Source organism: Tamandua tetradactyla, chromosome 2, assembly GCF_023851605.1.
Source record: "Tamandua tetradactyla isolate mTamTet1 chromosome 2, mTamTet1.pri, whole genome shotgun sequence".
In the NCBI taxonomy this organism is placed as follows: domain Eukaryota; kingdom Metazoa; phylum Chordata; class Mammalia; order Pilosa; family Myrmecophagidae; genus Tamandua; species Tamandua tetradactyla.
Window position 1 is genome coordinate 172,766,679 of NC_135328.1, and position 19,841 is coordinate 172,786,519.

Consider the following 19,841-nt stretch of genomic DNA (forward strand, 5'->3'; position numbering starts at 1 on the left):
ATTTGTATTAGTTGGGGTTCTCTAGAGAAACAGAATCAACAGGAACACTCGCAAATATAAAATTTATAAAAGTGTCTCACGTGACCGCAGGAACACAGAGTCCAAAATCCGCAGGGCAAGCTGTGAAGCCAACAATTCCAATGGAAGGTCTAGACGAACTCCACAGGCGAGGCTTGCTGGTGGAAGCAGGAATAGAGCCTTTCTCTTCTGAATCCTCCTTAAAAGGCTTCCTGTGATTAGATTAAGCATCACTCATTGCAGAAGACCCTCTCCTTTGGCTGATTACAAATTGAATCAGCTGTGGATGCAGCTGATGTGATCATAATCTAATTCTATGAAATGTCTTCATTGCAACAGACAGGCCAGCACTTGCCCAACCAGACAAACAGGTACCACAACTTGGCCAAGTTGACACATGAACCTGACCATGACACCATTGCTCATTGTTTTGGAGTGCCACAAACTGTGCCCATATAAGATGACAAACTGAATCAACAAATGTGTGTGTTCTGACTGTCTGTTCCCCTGTTTTTCCCCTTTCCCTTGATCATTCTTTTCCCTGAGACACAACAATATTGAAATTAGATCAATTAATAACCATAATTTATTAATTAAATATTTAATAAATTATTATTCATTGATGTTCGGGTGAAAGGAAGAGAGGCATATCTCTCACTTTAAATCAGAAGCTAGGCATGATTAAACATAGTGAGGAAGTCATGTTGAAATCTGAGATAGGCCAATAGTTAGATCCCTTGAATCAAACAGCCAGGTTGTGAATGCAAAGGAAAGGTTCTTGAAGAAAATTATAAGTGCGGAACACAAGAATGATAAGAAAGGAGGATAGTCTTATTGCTGACATGGAGAAGTGGTCTGGAGAGAAGATCAAAGTAGCCACAACATTCCTTTGAGGCAAAACCTGAGCCAGAGAAAGGCCCTAACTCTCTTCAATTCTACAAAGGCTGAGAGAGGTGAAGAAACTGCAGAAAAAATCTTTGAAGCTAGCAGAGGTTTGTTCATGGGTCTTAAAGAAAGAAGCCCTCTCCATAACATAAAAGTCAAAGGTGATGTAGAAGGTACAGCCATTTACCTAGAAGATCTGGCTGAGATAATTCATGAAGGTAGCCACACTAAACAACAGATTTTTAAAAATGTTTTTATTGGTAAATCTTAACAGACAAACATACAGACATTCTTAACATACAAACGTTCCATACATGGTCTGCAATCAGTGGCTCACATTATCATCACATAGTTGTGTATTCATCACCATGATCATTTTTTAGCACATTTGCATCACTCCAGAAAAAGAAATGAAAATTAAAAACTCATGCATCCCATACCCCTTAGCTCTCCCTCTCACTGACTATTAGTATTTCCATCTATCCAATTTATTTTAACCTTTGTCCCCAATATTTATTTAATTTTATCCATTTGTTTTACTCATCTGTCCATACCCTAGATAAAAGGAACATTAGACACAGGGTTTTCACAATCACACAGTCACATTGTAAAAGCTATATATCATTATATAATCATCTTCAAGAAGCAAGGCTACGTGAACACAGCTCAACAGTTTCAGGTACTTCCCTCTAGCCACTCTAATACACCATAAACTAAAAAGGGCTATCTATATAATGCATAAGAATAACCTCCAGGATAACCTCTGGATTCTGTTTGAAATCTCTCAGCCACTGACACTTTATTTTGTCTTATTTCTCTCTTCCCCCTTTTGGTCAAGAAGGCTTTCTCAATCCCTTAAACAACAGACTTTCAGTGTAGATGAAAAAGTCTTCTATTGGAAGAAGATGCTTGAGAGCTTTCATGGCCAGAAAGCTTCAAAACTTCAAAACTTCAAAGGACAGGCTGATTCTCTTGTTAGGGGCTAATGCAGCTGGTGTCTTTTAGTTGAAGCCAGTGCTCATTTGCCATTCTGAAAACCATAGGTCCTTTAGGAATTATACAATGTCTACTCTGCCTGTGCTCTAAAATGGAGCAACAAACCCTGGATGACAGCGGTGCTGGTTTAAAACTGTTATGTAACCCAGAAAAGTCTAATCAAATCTTGTGGGTGGGATCTTTTAAAAATTTTTAAAAACTTTTAAAATTGTATAATATAGCATATATAGAAAGCAAAGAAAAAAAGCAATAGTTTTCAAAGCACTCTTCAACAAGTTGTTACAGGACAGATCCCACAGTTTGGAATCTGCTACCATGCCATCTTCTCAGATTATTCCTTCTAGTTGCTCCAGAATATAGGTGGCTAGAGGAATAAATCGACTTTTGTTTTTCTTTTTTGTGAAAAATAACATATATGCAAAACAATAAATTTATAAGCACAGCACAATTAGTTTTAGAACAGATTTCAGAGTTTGGTATGAGTTACAGTTCCACAATTTTAGAAGTTTACTTCTCGCTGCTCTAAGATACTGGAAACTAAAATAAATATCAGTTTAATGACTCAGCAATCATTTTCATTTGTTAAATCCTACCTTCTCTGTATAACTCCACCATTACCTTTGATCTTTCTATCCCTCAGTAATATGGGGTAGGGAGATGGAACTAGCTGAGTTCTGGAGAGGCTGGGCCCTGGTACAGGAACCCATCTGGAGGTTGTAGGTTTCTGTAAAGTTACTCTAGTGCATGAAACCTTTGTAAGATCTTATATTTTGCCCTAAGTGTTCTTTATGATTGGCTGTAAGGGTGGGATCTTTTGATTGGGTTGTTTCCATGAAGATGTTCCACCTTGAATTAATTTACTGGAGTCTTTAAAAGAGCCAACACAGAGAGCAGATGCTTAGATATAGACATTTGGAGATGCTGGGAGAGCCAACATAGAAAGCCACTGGAATCAGAAGCTGAAAGCAGTGCAACCCGGGAGTAAAGCACCAAGACTTTCTTGAGTAAAGGTGTACTCTTCTTGGTGCCTTAATTTGAACATTTTAAAGTCTTAGAATTGTAACTTGTAACTTCATAAATCCCTTTATAAAAGCCAATCCATTTCTCATATATTACATTCTGGAAGCTTTAGCAAACCTAAACAACAGCGCTTCTGTTTAAAACATGGTTTTCTGAATATTTTAAGCCCATTATTGAGACTATTGCTCAGAAAAAAGATTCCTTTCAAAATATTGTCATTCATTGACAGTGCTCTTGTCATCCAAGAGCTCTGATGGACCTGTACAACAACATTAATATGTTTTCATGCCTGCTAACATACCATCCATTCTGCAGCCCAGGAGTCAAAGAGTAATCTTAACGTTCAAGTCTTCATTGATAGTGATTCCTCTGATGGATCTAGGCAAAGTTAACTGAAAACTTTCGGGAATGAGTTCACTATTTTTGTTGCCATGAACAACATTCATGATTCGTGAGAGGTCAAAATATCAACATTAACAGGAGTTTGGAAGAAGTTGATTACAACCCTCATGGATGTCCTTGAGGAGGTTCAAGACTTCAGTGGAGGAAGTAATTGCAGATGTGGTGGAAATAGCAAGAAAACTAGAATTAGAAGTGGAGCCTGAAGATGTGGCTGAATTGTTTCAATCTCATGATAAAACTTGAGTGGATGAGGAGCTTCTTTTTATGGGTGAGCAAAGAAAGTGGTTTCTTCAGATGGAATCTTATTCTGGTGAGGATGCTGTGAATATTGTTGAAATGACAGCAAAGGATTTAGAATATAACATAAACTTAGTTGATAAAACAGCAGCAGGGTTTGTGAGGATTGACTGATCTTGAGAAAAGTTCTACTGTGAATAAAACACTGTCAAACAGCATCTCATACTACAGTGAAATATTTAGTGAAAGGAAGAGTCAATCAAAGAGGCATATTTCATGATTGTTTTATTTTAAGAAATTGCCACAGCTACCTTAGCCTTCAGCAATCACCAATCTGATCAGTCAGTAGCCATAAACATGGAGACAAGACCCTTTACCAGCAAAAAGGATTACTCACTGAAGGCTCAAATGATGGTTAACATTTTTTAGCAATAAAGTATTTTAAAATTAAGGTGTGTGCACTGTTTTTAAAGACATAATGCTGTTGTACACTTAACAGACTACAAGATAATATAAGCATAACTTTTTTATGTGCCGGAAACCAAAAAAAAAATCGTGTGACTCACTATATTGCGATATTTGCTTAACTGGGTCCTCTGGACCTGAACCCACAATTTCTCTGAGATGTGCCTGTATTTTCCTTATATTTCACAAAGGTTAAATAACTGTTTATAAATAGTAGAGCCTAATTTGACCTTAGTCTAATCTCTTTCACTAGTCTCTTAGCCTATTAGTCTCTTTCTACTATATTACACAGCTCCTTTTCTCTGCAGTTTTGTTAGCCACAACAGACTTGGAATGGAAAATTTAATTTTCAGTTAACAATTATCAGTTGATCAAAAATAACTAATGAGACTTCCAGAGAAGATGGCGGCTTAGTAAGACGCGTGGGTCTTAGGTCCTCCTCCAGAGCAGCTACTAGGGAAGTAGAAACGGTACAGAACAGCTCCAGGAGCCACAACAGACACCAAGAAGACAGCATACCCCATTCTGGAACGGCTGACTGGCTGGGAGAACCTGCTGCGGTGAGATCACCGAGGGGCGCGCGCTTCCCCGGGCCGGGGCAGCAGGCGGCCGGAGTGCCTTCCTCCCTCCTTCCTGGGCCGGCTGGGAGAATTGGACAGGCGATCCCCTCAAGCCACAGCGGCTGGCGCCCCGCCCCCCACGCGCGGTCCCCCGGACCAGCTGGGAGAATTGGATCGGAGGTCCCCCAAGGCGCGGAGACCGGCGACCGGGGTCCCTTCCAAACACGTGGCTTCCCGGTCCGACTGGGAAATTTGCACAGGCGCTCCCCCAAGCCGCGGAGGCCGGCGCCCCCCCCCCCACGCTTCGCTCCCCGGGCCGGCTGGGAAATTTGGACAGCTGCTCCCCCAAGCCACGGAGGCTGGTGCCCCCCCACCATGCTTGGCGTCCTGGGCCGGCTGGGAAATTCGGACAGGCACTCCCCCAAGCCGCAGAGGCCAGCGACCCTTACCATGCGCGGATTCCCGGGCCGGCTGGGAGATTCGGATTGGCACTCCCCCAAGCCGCTTCGGCTGGCGACCCTTCCCCACAGCAAGAGTTTTCCAAAGTTAAAGGAGCCACAGCATCTTTTACTGGTGGGACCCGCAGACAGATGAGCGCAATGAGCGCCACCTACTGGGCAGGATAAGAAAAACAGAGCCCAGAGATTTCATAGAAAAATCTTTCAACCTGCTGGGTCCCACACTCAGGGAAATCTGATTAAATGCCCAGACGCCAGCAGAAAATAACGGATCACGGTCGGAAAATTGAAGATATGGCCCAGTCAAAGGAACAAACCAATAGTTCAAATGAGATACAGGAGCTGAGACAACTAATGCTGAATATACGAACAGAAATGGAAAACCTCTTCAAAAACCAAATCGATAAATTGAGGGAGGACATGAAGAAGACATGGGATGAACAAAAAGAAGAAATAGAAAAACTGAAAAAACAAATCACAGAACTTATGGGAGTGAAGGACAAAGTAGAAAAGCTGGAAAAAACAGTGGATACCTACAATGGTAGATTTAAAGAGACAGAAGCTAGAATTAGTGAATTGGAGGATGGAACATCTGAATTCCAAAAGGAAACAGAAACTATAGGGAAAAGAATGGAAAAATTTGAGCAGGGAATCAGGGAACTGAATGACAATATGAAGCACACAAATATACGTGTTGTGGGTGTCCCAGAAGGAGAAGAGAAGGGAAAAGGAGGAGAAAAACTAATGGAAGAAATTATCACTGAAAATTTGCCAACTCTTATGAAAGACTTAAAATTACAGATCCAAGAAGTGCAGCGCACCCCAAAGAGAATAGACCCAAATAGGCGTTCTCCAAGACACTTACTAGTTAGAATGTCAGAGGTCAAAGAGAAAGAGAGGATCTTGACAGCAGCAAGAGAAAAACAATCCATCACATACAAGGGAAACCCAATAAGACTATGTGTAGATTTCTCAGCAGAAACCATGGAAGCTAGAAGACAGTGGGATGATATATTTAAATTACTAAAAGAGAAAAACTGCCAACCAGGACTCCTATATCCAGCAAAATTGTCCTTCAAAAATGAGGGAGAAATTAAAACATTCTCAGACAAGAAGTCACTGAGAGAATTTGTGACCAAGAGACCAGCTCTGCAAGAAATACTAAAGGGAGCACTAGAGTCAGATACGAAAAGACAGAAGAGAAAGGTATGGAGAAGAGTGTAGAAAGAAGGAAAATCAGATATGATATATATATAATACAAAAGGCAAAATGGTAGAGGAAAATATTATCCAAACAGTAATAACACTAAATGTTAATGGACTGAATTCCCCAATCAAAAGGCATAGATTGGCAGAATGGATTAAAAAACAGGATCCTTCTATATGCTGTCTACAGGAAACACATCTCAGACGAAAAGATAAACATAGGTTGAAAGTGAAAGGTTGGGAAAAGATATTTCATGCAAATAACAACCAGAAAAGAGCAGGAGTAGCTATACTAATATCCAACAAATTAGACTTCAAATGTAAAACAGTTAAAAGAGACAAAGAAGGACACTATCTACTAATAAAAGGAACAATTAACAAGAAGACATAACAATCACAAATATTTACGCACCAAACCAGAATGCCCCAAAATGCGTGAGGAATACAGTGCAAACACTGAAAAGGGAAATAGACACATCTACCATAATAGTTGGAGACTTCAATTCACCACTCTCATCAATGGACAGAACATCTAGACAGAGGATCAATAAAGAAATAGAAAATCTGAATATTACTATAAATGAGCTAGACTTAACAGACATTTATAGGACATTACATCCCACAACAGCAGGATACACCTTTTTCTCAAGTGCTCATGGATCATTCTCAAAGATAGACCATATGCTGGGTCACAAAGCAAGTCTTAACAAATTTAAAAAGATTTAAATCATACACAACACTTTCTCAGATCATAAAGGAATGAAGTTGGAAATCAGTAATAGGCAGAGCACCAGAAAATTCACAAATACGTGGAGGCTCAGCCACACACTCTTAAACAACGAGTGGGTCAAGGAAGAAATTGCAAGAGAAAGTAGTAAATATCTCGAGGCGAATGTAAACGAAAACACAACATATTAAAACCTATGGGACGCAGCAAAGGCAGTGCTAAGAGGGAAATTTATTGCCCTAAATGCCTATATCAGAAAAGAAGAAAAGGCAAAAATTCAGGAATTAACTGTCCACTTGGAAGAACTGGAGAAAGAACAGCAAACTAACCCCAAAGCAAGCAAAAGGAAAGAAATAACAACGATTAGAGCAGAAATAAATGAAATTGAAAACATGAAAACAATAGAGAAAATCAATAAGACCAGAAGTTGGTTCTATGAGAAAATCAATAAGATTGATGGGCCCTTAGCAAGATTGACAAAAGGAATAAGAGAGAGGATGCAAATAAATAAGATCAGAAATGGAAGAGGAGACATAACCACTGACCTCACAGAAATAAAGGAGGTAATAACAGGGTACTATGAACAACTTTATGCTAATAAATACAACAATTTAGATGAAATGGACGGGTTCCTGGAAAGACATGAACAACCAACTTTGACTCAAGAAGAAATAGATGACCTCAACAAACCAATCGCAAGTAAAGAAATTGAATCAGTCATTCAAAAGCTTCCTAAAAAGAAAAGTCCAGGACCAGACAGCTTCACATGTGAATTCTACCACACATTCCAGAAAGAATTAGTACCAACTCTCCTCAAACTCTTCTAAAAAATCGAAGTGGAGGGAAAGCTACCTAATTCATTCTATGAAGCCAACATCACCCTCATACCAAAACCAAGCAAAGATATTACAAAAAAAGAAAACTACAGACCAATCTCTCTAATGAATATAGATGCAAAAATCCTCAACAAAATTCTAGCAAATAGAATCCAACAACACATTAAAAGAGTTATACATCATGACCAAGTAGGATTCATCCCAGGTATACAAGGATGGTTCAACATAAGAAAATCAATTAATGTAATACACCATATCAACAAATCAAAGCAGAAAAATCACATGATCATCTCAATAGATGCAGAGAAGGCATTTGACAAGATTCAACATCCCTTCCTGTTGAAAACACTTCAAAAGATAGGAATACAAGGGAACTTCCTTAAAATGATAGAGGGAATATATGAAAAACCCACAGCTAATATCATCCTCAATGGGGAAAAATTGAAAACTTTCCCCCTAAGATCAGGAACAAGACAAGGATGTCCACTATCACCACTATTATTCAACATTGTGTTGGAGGTTCTAGCCAGAGCAATTAGACAAGAAAAAGAAATACAAGGCATCAAAATTGGAAAGGAAGAAGTAAAACTATCACTGTTTGCAGACGATATGATACTATATGTCGAAAACCCGGAAAAATCCACAACAAAACTACTAGAGCTAATAAATGAGTACAGCAAAGTAGCAGGTTACAAGATCAACATTCAAAAATCTGTAGCATTTCTCTACACTAGCAATGAACAAGCTGAGGGGGAAATCAAGAAACGAATTCCATTTACAATTGCAACTAAAAGAATAAAATACCTAGGAATAAATTTAACTAAAGAGACAAAAGACCTATACAAAGAAAACTACAAAAACTGTTAAAAGAAATCACAGAAGACCTAAATAGATGGAAGGGCATACCGTGTTCATGGATTGGAAGACTAAATATAGTTAAGATGTCAATCCTACCAAAATTGATTTACAGATTCAATGCAATACTAATCAAAATCCTAACAAGTTATTTTTCAGAAATAGAAAAACCAATAAGCAAATTTACCTGGAAGAGCAGGGTGTCCCGAATTGCTAAAAGTCTTGAGGAAAAAAAACGAAGCTGGAGGTCTCACGCTGCCAGACTTTAAGGCATATTATGAAGCCACAGTGGTCAAAACAGCATGGTATTGGCATAAAGATAGATATATCGACCAATGGAATCGAATAGAGTGCCCAGATATAGACCCTCTCATCTATGGACATTTGATCTTTGATAAGGCAGTCAAGCCAACTCACCTGGGACAGAACAGTCTCTTCAATAAATGGTGCCTAGAGAACTGGATATCCATATGCAAAAGAATGAAAGAAGACCCGTATCTTACACCCTATACAAAAGTTAACTCAAAATGAATCAAAGATCTAAACATTAGGTCTAGGACTATAAAACAGTTACAGGAAAATGTAGGGAGACATCTTATGAAACTTACAATTGGAGGCAGTTTTATGGACCTTAAACCTAAAGCAAGAGCACTGAAGAAAGAAATAAATAAATGGGAGCTCCTCAAAATTAAACACTTTTGTGCATCAAAGAACTTCATCAGGAAAGTAGAAAGACAGCCTACACAATGGGAGACAATATTTGGAAACGACATATCAGATAAAGGTCTTGTATCCAGAATTTATAAAGAGATTGTTCAACTCAACAACAAAAAGACAGTCAACCCAATTACAAAATGGGAAAAAGACTTGAACAGACACCTCTCAGAAGAGGAAATACAAATGGCCAAAAGGCACATGAAGAGATGCTCAATGTCGCTGGCCATTAGAGAAATGCAAATCAAAACCACAATGAGATATCATCTCACACCCACCAGAATGGCCATTATCAACAAAACAGAAAATGACAAGTGCTGGAGAGGATGTGGAGAAAGAGGCATACTTATCCACTCTTGGTGGGAATGTCAAATGGTGCAACCACTATGGAAGGCAGTTTGGCGGTTCCTCAAAAAACTGAATATAGAATTGCCATACGACCCAGCAATACCATTGCTAGGTATCTACTCAAAGGACTTAAGGGCAAAGACACAAACGGACATTGGCACACCAATGTTTATAGCAGCCTTATTTACAATTGCAAAGAGATGGAAACAGCCAAAATGTCCATCAACAGACGAATGGCTAAACAAACTGTGGTATATACATACGATGGAATATTATGCAGCTTTAAGACAGAATAAACTTATGAAGCATGTAATAACATGGATGGACCTAGAGAACATTATGCTGAGTGAGTCTAGCCAAAAACTAAAGGACAAATACTGTATGGTCCCACTGATGTGAACCGACATTCGAGAATAAACTTGGAATATGTCATTGGTAAAGGAGACCATCAGAAGTTAGAAATAGGGTAAGATAATGGGTGATTGGAGCTGAAGGGATACAGACTGTGCAACAGGACTAAATACAAAAACTCAAAAATGGACAGCAGAATAATACCTAATTGTAATGTAATTATGTTAAAACACTGAATGAAGCTACATCTGAGCTATAGTTTTTTTTTTGTTGTTTGTGTCTTTTGTTTTTTTCTTTTTCCTTTTCTTTTTTATTATTATTATTTTTGTTTTTTCTCTATATTAACATTCTATATCTTTTTCTGTTGTTTTGCTAGTTCTTTTCCTAAATCGATGCAAATGTACTAAGAAATGATGATCATACATCTATGTGATGATGTTAAGAATTACTGATTGCATATGTTGAATGGAATGATTTCTAAATGTTGTGTTAATTTCTTTTTTTCTTTAATTAATAAAAAAAAATAAGTAATATTTTTACTGGGCCTTACGAAGTCTGACCTCATCACTCTGAATCTTGTTGTTTTTCTCTTTCTTTACCATAAAAGAATTTGGAGTCTGCTTTTGAACTTTGTATGTGATCTCTAAGGTACACACAACTCTTGAGATTGTGTTATAATGAAATCCAAAAGCAATAAGGAAGACTGCTGCTTAAAGGAGAGCCTAGGATACGGTTTTCCTTTCATTATTGAGGATGTTTAATGTTTTCATCAGCATTTGCACATTCTTTTATTGTGTGGATATTTAGTAGTTGCTACCACCAGTGAAGGTACTGACCAAATGTTTTATTTTATTTTTCTAGCAATGCTGGCGCCCAATGTAGATCGATATTACTGCATTTCCAACAACATTTGGCTTATCTTAACTAAAAAAAGTCACAAAAAATTTAGAACAGAAAGATTGATTCTTTTTCGAGTTTTATATTTTCTCTTTATAACTTTTCTGCAACCCCAGACATAGATTAATGAATGGAGTATGCACAAAGTGCTATCTGCTTATATGTGACATTACTTAGATGTCTCATACTCCCGAAAAAACATGTAAATGATTTATTGAATTGATATTAATGTCTTTCCAGTAGATGTATTACTTCAGATACATAGGAAATTGATGCTACTACTCTAATGCCAAATTAATTCCTTTGTTGCTGGATCAGCATTGTAAATGGAATTAGATGTTAACCTTTTATACATCTAAACAGGTTATAATATGGGAAACAATTTTATAGGTAAAATTTGGATCCTCACTGCTGATGGGAAAGGTGTATATATTTTCTTTGTTGCTGTGTTTTTCTCTTCTTGGTATTTATGAATCCTGGGATGTTAGGTCATTTTTAAAGTATAACTTAATTTCATTTTACAATAGAATAATTATAATTGAATCTGAATATTTAACATAGGATTATTACAGTATTACAAATGAAAATTACATGTTATTAAAGTTCCCCCAAAATTCTAGAAAAAAGACTTTTTTCAGGGGAAATTTTATCCAGGAATTCTCAATGATTAATAAACAGATTACATTTTTAACCCATGTGTAGGGCATAAAGGAAACTGGAAACTTGTTAGGCAGCCTCTTCTTCCTTCTATATATGCCTGAGTCTACATGGTCTAGAGTCTCTTGTTTTTTCCTTTAATGATCTGTGTACCATTCCTTTCCCTTTAGATCAGCTTTCTCTCTAAGGCTTTTAGTTTTTGTCCCTAAGGTTGCTGTGGCTTTTGGTTGCCATATTGTTGCATTTGGCCTTCTCAACATAATGTGATAAATTCCGTCTTGTATCTCAATTAAAAAGTATTAGAAAGAAAGTATGATTGACTCAGTTTGGGTTTGGTCAACTGTGACCAAGGAAGACAGTCTTTGGGTACATAGTGCTGCTTGTTCTGGGCTGTGGGTTGGACAGATTTTCTAAAAAGAGGGTGTGGGTAGAGACGATGTGTTGTGCATCACTAATGTAGTTGGGGTTGCTGGTTTGCAATGGTTGTTCTAGCCTGATAGATCTCTGATTTTGTGTAGCAGCTCCACTTTCTTATTCCTTTCCTTTCTCTTTCTGACTTCTAACAGTTAGATTTAATACTGATGGGTCTTACTTTTTGTCCCAACCTCATCCATGAACCAGTCTTCAAGAGAGCATATTGTTTTTCACAGTTTATTCTATACCTACATCTTACTTTTCACTTTCCCAATTACTAGCTGAGAACTAGGTATAAATAGACATGTTTCCCCAGACCACTAAGTGGAAAATATGCTTTGAATGCATTATTGCAGTCTGAATTTCTTGGAAACTTTCTCAGTTGGAAACATGTCTGAACAGCCTGTGTCTTTTCAGGCATCGTATCCTAGGTCTCTTGATTGTCTTAACTGGGGCCACTCTCCTCTAACCCAGCTTTGGTTTCTGACAGCATACTCTCATTGTGACAGTTTGACTGATTGCATTTGTAAAGTGGGATAGGTGAGAATAAAGGGTGGTAGTGATAGAAATTAAGTGAATGTTTCCCTTACAACTGAATATAGTTAATTTTCTGTTTTCACATCACTTGTTTCCATAGAAAATTTTGATTTCTAGGGATTATGCCATTTATTCCATATTCCAGATGTCTTTTGGTAGTATTACACCCAGCTATTCCTTCAATAATTTTATTTCCATTGGTCTTATGTTATATTTGTACAACGCTGTGCCAGACACTAGAGGCATATGAGAGAGGTGAAGAAAAGATACATCTGGCACAGTCCTTGCCTTCAAGAATGTTTACGCCTAGTAAACTATATAGTACATATTCCTCAATAGTAACAGGGAGAATTAAGAGAGAGAAAAGGGTTGAATCCTCACTCGTTAATTAATTACTTAATATTTATTGAGAACTCACTGTGTCAGGTTCTGTTCTCAGCAATGAGAACTCAGAGATAAGTAAGATAGGATCCTGACTGTCAGATGGGGAATGCAAGTAAGAGCACTGTTATTGTCAGTTCAAGTCATCATCTTCCCTCATCTGACTGTTCCTAAAATACACTATGCAAAAATACACTATGCATTTGCTTGCCTCAGGGTCTTTGCACTTCTCCCTGTAATACTCTGACCCCAGGGTACTTATATGGTACTTTTCTTTCTTCATTCAAATATCTACTCAAATGTAATTTCATAAGGGAGGTTTTTCCTGTTACACAACTAATATAGCACACTTTCCATCTCCCTGCCCCTCTTATCCCAATTTATTTTTGTTCTTGGAACATATCATCATCAAAATTGTCACATATTTATTTTGGTATTTGATTACTTTAGGTCTCCCATCCTTAGAATGTAAGCTCCATGAGAGCAGAGTTTTGTCTGTTCTATTGATTGTTGTATATCTTCCATATCTAGCACAGTGTCTCATAAATAAATGGGTGTTCAGAATACTTGTTAAATACATGAATGAATAAATTAGTGAATAAAGAATGATTGAGTATTAAATACGTGAATGAATAAATTAGTGAATAAAGAATGATTGAGTAGAGTCTGTATGACATCGGTATAATCACAAAGGAGAGAATTTGTCAGTTTTACCTGGAGGCAATCAGTAGTGTTAGGAAGCATAGGCTGAGTAATGGAGAGTAAGGAGGTAGGACAGTTTTGGCATGTGCTGTTTCCAATGGTCCTTGGTTCCCTCATTTGTAAAATAGATAATTGAGATGATTGAGGGTGATTTAAAATGTTGTATAACTTGTCTAGAAATAATTGGGTAACTGTTGTCATTGTAATCATTGCCTAACTTCACAAGTAAAATATAAACTATTTCTTAGAGTAAAATAGTATAAAAGTTCCTAGAGGCATTATTATTATTAATCTTTAGCCTTAGGAAATATGTCTAGTTGGGTAGATGAAATATTTATAAAGTGCAAGTACTCTGGTTTATAGAAGAGCGTTGGGATTTAGGGTTGGGTGGTGCTATAATAAAGGAAAACAATATGAACAGCCTAAGCAAGAAAGCTCAAGATTTTTTTAGAACTGAATGAAAAGGGGGGTGGATGTTACTAAGATTGAAAAGGCAAGGTGATTATATAAGAAAATGTGTTGTGTCCTTTAGCTGAGATCAACTGGGGAAAACAAACCTTCACTGGACATGTATACACCCATACATACCCACTAGATGAAGAAAATGGAAGATATTTGGTAAAAGAAGGTTAAAATTGATTAGCTATTTCTCTATCATACATAGTAGAAGTTCATTATTGCCTTATTGATCATATTCATCATTATGCAGATATACTCTGAACTAAATTATTTTCCATGAAACATAGAAATAGCTTCAATGAAGGTAGGTATAATATAGTTAATGTATAGTGTAGAATTTTATGTAGTTTTCTAATACTGACATTGTAAACTGGTCCCTTTGTATTTAAAGTAAAAGCACACTGGATAATTATAGTTTGCTCATCATTTAGTGTGGAAGTAGGACAGTAATAGGAAATAGAATCCAGCAATTTTGTCCCAAAGCATTCCTACCAAGCTTTTCTTCATCAAGATTTTGTAAAAACTGATGAGATATTTAGTGGAAAATGCTGTGAAAAAGGAGGTATTTAATGTACAGTTTAGACACTAACTGTCTTCCTTTCAGATTCTCCTGACCACTATTTTCTTTCACTCTTCTGTCAGTATCACATTGGTGCCAGGTCATCATTCCACTTTTAGGTTTTTATGAAACTCCACACTGAAGGGAGGTTATCTATCTTCCTGAGATGTCAGCTGTATTAATTTCCTAGGGCTTCCATAACGAAATGCCACAAACTAAATGGCTTCAAATAAGGGATATTTATTGTCTCATAGAACTAGAGGCTAGAAGTTAGAAATTAGGGTGTTGTGTAAATTCTGAAGTCCTCAAATTTGTACTCTCATTGCACAGGGACATGTTCCCTCCGAATCCTATAGCTTCTGGTGTTTCCTTGAAATTTTTGGTGTTCATTGGCATGTAGATGCATCACTCTAATTTCACCCCACCCCTATGTCTGCCTCTGTATCCAAATTCTCCTCTTTTTATAAAACTTCAGTCATATTGAGTTAGGGTGTACTCTATACCAATTTGGCCTATCTTAACTAATTCTATCTGCAATGACCCTGTTTTGAAATAAGGTCACATTCTGAGGCACGAGGGTTTACAACTTCAGCATACCTTTTTGAAGAACACAGTTCAATGTTTAACAACAGGTGACACAATCTAGAAATGTGGGAAAGTTCTCCATGGAATGGATGTTAACCAATGAGAAATGAAAATCAGGAAGGATCTGTACAAAATTCCTCTTCTTTCTCTTTTATGGAATAGTCCAAGGTGCAATTCTTCCTTGTAGTGGAGAAGTTCCACATGCCAACTCTACACACTTGCTGAGCAGCCTGTTGTGTTTCTTTGAAGCTTATTGTGATGCAATAACCATCACAGTAATACAGTTAAGCATCGCATAGTTTCCTATATTTCCTTGTTTCACCTTCTTTTTTTCCCCACCTTCATTTCTCAGACTTGAACCTCCCATTTGTAGAAGCAGCTCCTTAATTTGTGCCTCAGGCTCTGCTTTCTAGAGCAGTATTTCTCAAACTTAGGAAAAATTCCTATGAAGCTTGTGTGGTTTTGTTTTGAAAAGCAATGTCCTAGCAAACCTCCTCCATTTAATTTCCCTGGGGAAAATTCAGAGATCTTTGTGACCTACATCCCCAGGTGATTTTGATTTGGTATATTTGCAAACTTCTATTAGAGTTCTCTAGGGAAACAGAACTCACAGGATATATCTGTAAATATGAGATTTTTATAAGAATTGACTCATGTCACTGGAAATGCGTAAGTCAAAATTCCATATGGGAGGCCGCAAGCTGGGAACTTCTATGAAGATTTTTGATGAATTCCCCCAATATAAGCTGAGTGGCTGCAGTAGAGATGGAAATTCTCTCTTCTGACTGCTTAAGTCATCAGCTCTTCAACTGATTGGATGAGACTTCATTCATTATTCCTCAGTTGATTGTAGATTTAATCAGCCATTGATGCAATCAGCTTACTGTTGATTTAAGTCCACAGAATGTCCTCACAGTAGCAATCAGGCCAGTGCTTGCCTGACCAAACAACCGGACATCAAAACCTGGCCAAGTTCACATGTGAGTTTAACCATCACAAAACCACATTAAAAAATCTCCTTTTCCAGAGGAAAGATAGTGATTCTTGGGTGAAAATTGGATAAGCACATCATTTTACCTCATGATTATTCATTGCCCTTTTATCTCATGAAAGTATGAATTTTATGAATGAAAGTCAGTGTTTAGGTTGATACCCAGTTTCCAAATCTTTAAATTCTCCTTTTTTAACTCTCTTTTCATCACTACCTGTTGTTGAAAACTCACTAAGTCCTACTGGCTTAATTGTCTATGTATTTCATCCTGTTCTACCCTTTCCATTCCTACTATCATCATCCTAGTTCAGGCTTCTAGGACTATTGCAGAAATTTCCTCATTTACCATTCTACATCAGGCCTCCCTACTTCCAATATGCTGTATATTCTTTTGCTTGATCATTTTTCTGCTCGAGTAACATTGGTCCCTGTTCAAAAACTTTCATTAATTTCCTATTGGGTTTTGAATGAAAAGATTTCCTCATTATTTAAGGCCCTCTGTTTTGGTCATAACCTATCTTTTTAGTCTTCATTTGCTTCACTTTGCTGTATGAGCCCAATGTTCTAGCCAGTCTGAAGTATTCAGGTAAACATGCTTTTTGTTGTGGTTTTTGTTCATTATTCTCTTCTCTTAGAAAAACCTCTGATATTTCATCCTTCCCAGTTCCTCCTATGACTACTAAGTCTTCATTTTTTGATAAAACAGTTTATCTTTTAAGACCAATTTCAAATGCCATCTCATCCATAAAACCTTTCCTGGTCTTTATAATCAGATGTGTGATATCTCCCTGTGTTCGACTTCTCTTATAGCATACCATATTTTGGTTTATATTTTAGTTACTTGTTTCTAAGAATGTAATAAGCTATTTAATGACGAATTATTTCTTACTTTTCTTTTTAATGCTTGATGTTTCAGCATAGGCTCTTGTACACAATAGTGCCTTATGGACATGGTGAAAGATACTTTGGAGTCAGGCAGACTTGAGTTCAAATGCTGTCTCTGCCAATTCCTGGTTGTGTGGATGGTTTTGTACAAGTTACTTATTTGAGCCACAGTCTCCTCATCTGAAAAAATGGGTGCACATATATTTTATAGTGGGGGAGGTCTTGATTACTACATTAATGATACTTATCATTATTTTAGAGACAGACTATTCCATACTTTTGTGTGTAATTGAAAGTAGTCACAGGGAAACCAAATACTTAACATGGGTGAAGAAGATAGGAGACAGCTCATCTAACAGATAGACATGCATTTGAGAAATTACAGGATTTATATAGTGAACGTTCTGCTATCCTTAAGTTTAGGCTGAGGGGTTTCATTATAACTTCTTGGTATCAGTCATTGATACCAAGTTTAACCATTACAAAACCACATTAAAAACCAAGTGAGGCTGGTATCAGTGACTGATACCTAAGGCTGAAGCCTTAATTGTTTATTGTATTTGCTGTGAGCATGTCACCTCATAAAATTCTTTTCATTACTATGGAGAGTTTGAAGTTGATATTAACTTTGTATTTTGCAAATAATATTATTTGATTTTACCATTACACTACCCAGTTAGAGAAGTTAGATGTTAGGAAATACATTGTGAAACTCCTTATGTGCCTAGGTACTTAGGTTTATGGACCTTGGAATTCATAGTTCTGATATGATACTTCTACCACATCTTGTAAGGGACTATATTTTAGTAGCACTGGTTTTCTTCAAAATGCCACTTTTGGCTTCATAAGAGTATCTGATAGGATAGTATTAGGAAGATATTTTAGCATCCTTCCTGTGTAGTTGAAAATCTATTGCAATAAAAATGTAACATTCTATAGTATTATTCTGTTGGTAGTACATAACTCTTCATATTTATACTGATTGATTCTTTTCAATTGCCTAACCGCCTACTAGATGCAGATTTTTTCCATGCTAATTTTGATTTAGTATTTTTATTTCTGAAAGAAAACAGCGAGCAGACCATATATTATCACTGCATGTTTTTTTAGAAGCTATGGGGAACTTCAGAATCTATAACAATAAAATAATGTGGAGGTAAATTACCATAATATACAAGGGGATTTCATATCCTAGCAATCTTCTATAGACTTCTAACTTGAATCACACCCATGTGCAAATTGTCTGTATACTGTGATGTCAGAAACATAAATTAGCTCCTACCATGTTTGGAATAGGGCATTTTCTGATATATTCAACAAGCTTTTTCTCCTAATATTCATAAGTATTTAGGAAAAGTAAGTTGTCTTATGCAAGGTGAATGACATTCTTAAACTAATGATTCTTTGCTTGATTTTTGAGTCCCCGTGGACAGAAAAGACATATGAAAACATTGGCACACATATATTTATACACTAGTTTTTATTGTTTTAATAGTAATAGAGAAGGGCATGGGGAAATATAATGGTATTATTATTTTTTAACTGAGTGTCTTAGTTTCTCAGCACATAGCATGTCCTCTTCTTTGGTATAAGGACTTCAGCCATATTGGATTAAGGTCACCCTCCTTGAGTTTGGAAACATCTTAAATAATAATATCTCTTCAAAGGTCCTATTTACAAATGGGTTCACACCCCACAGAACCAGGGATTAGGACCTGATTAGGCCTTTTGTGGGGGACATGATTTAATCCCCAACACTGTCCTTATGTGATTTCAACTAAATTCAGCTCTGGGCAGAATCATAAAGTATATTATTTAGTGTGTGTGGTAGGTAAGTTCAGGTGTCAACTTGGCCAGGTGATGATGCCCTATTGTTCTGTTTCTGTAGACTTGAAGTCATCAATATGTGAAATTCATCAATGGCTGATTGCATTTGTGGTGGGCTAGGGGGAATGCCTTCCACAACGAGTGAGGTTTACTTTAATTAGCTGGACGCTTAAAAGGGAGAGGTCAGGGCGGTGATGCAACGGTGTCTCAGTGGCAGAATTCTCACCTGCCGTGCTAGAGACCTGGGTTTGATTTCTGGAAGCTGCCCATGCCAAAAAAAAAAAAAAAAGGGAGAGGCCAGAAGAGAGAGCTTAGCAGCTCAGCATACCTCATCTCAAACACTCGCAGCTCAGTCCAGAAGTTTGGAGATACCGAAAAGAATCACTCTGGGGAAAGCTGTTGGAACTCAGAAGGTAGGAGAGCAGGCCAACAGATGTCACCTCGTGCCTTCACTTGTAACAGAGCACCTCAGATGAAAGTTAGCCGCCTTTCCTCTGAAGAATTATAAGTTTTAACTAAATAAATCCCCTTATTAAAAGATGATCCATCTCTGGTGTGTTGTATTCTGGCAGCTTTGGCAGACTAAAACAGTGTGTACCTAATTTAATGATATCCTTGATCCAGTTTTTCCTTCTGTATTCCCTCTCTGAGTCCATGTGCACACCCATCTAAGCTGCTGTTCAAATTAGAAACCTAGATTATAATCTCGTCAAGGCAAGGACCATATTTATTTGTTTTTGTATCCCTATGGCTTAACACAATGGCTAATAGATACTATACAGTCAATTATTACAGAAAGTAGAAGCAATCAGAAGAGAACTTCAATAGACTTCACTACCATATCCACCCACAAGCTTGTATCTGTGCTT

At 37.3% G+C, this 19,841-nt stretch overlaps 1 protein-coding gene across 6 annotated transcripts in view; it reads left to right on the forward strand.

The window, feature by feature from the left end:
* LOC143674264 (BEN domain-containing protein 5) overlaps positions 1 to 19,841 on the forward strand; it is a 1,810,590-nt gene that overhangs the window by 208,247 nt on the left and 1,582,502 nt on the right. The window lies entirely within an intron of this gene.